The following is a 1,345-nucleotide window of genomic DNA, read 5'->3' as shown; positions in this document are numbered from 1 at the left end:
GAACTCACAAAGATAGAAGTCGTCTCTCTCTCTCGTCTCACTAATGTTGATAATCCCAACACAATCCGTGTGTCTTCGGTCTCTTCTTTTATCTGCTGGCTTTTTGTTGTCTTTAATCTTTCTACCTTCCACTGAGTCTCTAACTGTGGACATAGAAGTGTTTGAGTACATCTGCTCTTCTGACACGAAGCTCCGCCCCTCTGCTCCTGGTTCAGGTTCTGGTGAACGGAAACATCAACACCTACGTGATAAAGGGACTGAGCCCCCTCACAGAGTACGAAGTCCTCCTCGCTGCCATCTACGCCAACGAGGCGGAGAGCGACAAGGTCGCCCTCGTTGAGTCCACCGGTACTTTAAATGTTTCTAAAGAGAAGTGCACACATCAGGTGTTCTCTGTTGTTGTGTCTGTAAACCAACCGTTAAACTCCTATGAACTGTTTCAATCATATGCTTTTTGTTTTTTCATTTTCAGTGGAAAAAACGACCACCGTCGCTACAACGACCACCACCACAGCAAGTAAATACCTCACTCCGGACTCACTGCTGTCCATAAGAATCGTACAAACAGCTTCCTTGTGTTCGACTTTTTAGATGTAATAAGAATAAAACTAGCATTTTCACTTCTCTCTGTATAAGTTTGTTAAAGTTTCGGAACAAGCGGAGAGATTATAAAGGTGACATTTATCTAATAATGTAGAAGATAATGTTCCAACTTGCTCCGAGGATAAATCATTTGAAGATTAAACAAATATCTGACAGCAAACATGCGATTAGAAGTTGGCTGCCGTGTCTCTGATGGCGTCTTCAGGCGGACGGCGCATTGTTTCCACACAAACTTCTACGGCAAACCGACGTTGAACAGACGCCGAGTAATTTAAATGCCAAAATGTTGACGGCTTGATACGATCAGTTCTCCTGATATACATTTTACTGCCTCTGATCCTCCAGCTCCTCGTTTCGGGTTCAGGAACATGAGGATCGATGAGGAAACCACCTTCAGTATGCGGGTGGCCTGGCAGCCCACGGACACCAGGAACGTCCGACACTATCGACTGAGCTACGTCAGCGCCAAGGGAGACCGAGCAGAGGAGCAGGTAGGACGGAGAAACAGACGACGTCTGCCTTTTCTTTTTCCTTCATTAAAATCTGCTTTAAAACTTCACACGTTTGGATCGTCTGCCTTCATTCTATACCTTCTTTTTAGAGGAGATTATGTGTTCGGTCGTCTGTCCGTCTGTCCAGGGCTAAGCTCGCATACTGCTGGTCCCATCGGAGTAATATTTTTGTACTCATCTATGACTGTATTTTCAACAACCTTTCGTGATTGTTCGCACTTTTTGAAATG

At 44.8% G+C, this 1,345-nt stretch overlaps 1 long non-coding RNA gene across 1 annotated transcript; it reads left to right on the top strand.

The window, feature by feature from the left end:
* The first annotated feature begins 101 nt into the window (after nucleotides 1–101).
* On the top strand, nucleotides 102–1,097 carry LOC116377830 (uncharacterized). Its single transcript, XR_004212247.1, has 3 exons — nucleotides 102–348; nucleotides 473–517; nucleotides 949–1,097. It is a non-coding gene; the product is annotated as an uncharacterized LOC116377830 (long non-coding RNA).
* The last annotated feature ends 248 nt before the right edge of the window (nucleotides 1,098–1,345 follow it).

Source organism: Anarrhichthys ocellatus, unplaced genomic scaffold, assembly GCF_004355925.1.
Source record: "Anarrhichthys ocellatus isolate YVR2014 unplaced genomic scaffold, GSC_Weel_1.0 scaffold1727, whole genome shotgun sequence".
Lineage (NCBI taxonomy): Eukaryota > Metazoa > Chordata > Actinopteri > Perciformes > Anarhichadidae > Anarrhichthys > Anarrhichthys ocellatus.
The sequence above is the reverse complement of the archived record's forward strand: the minus strand, read 5'-3'. Positions and strand labels throughout refer to the sequence as shown.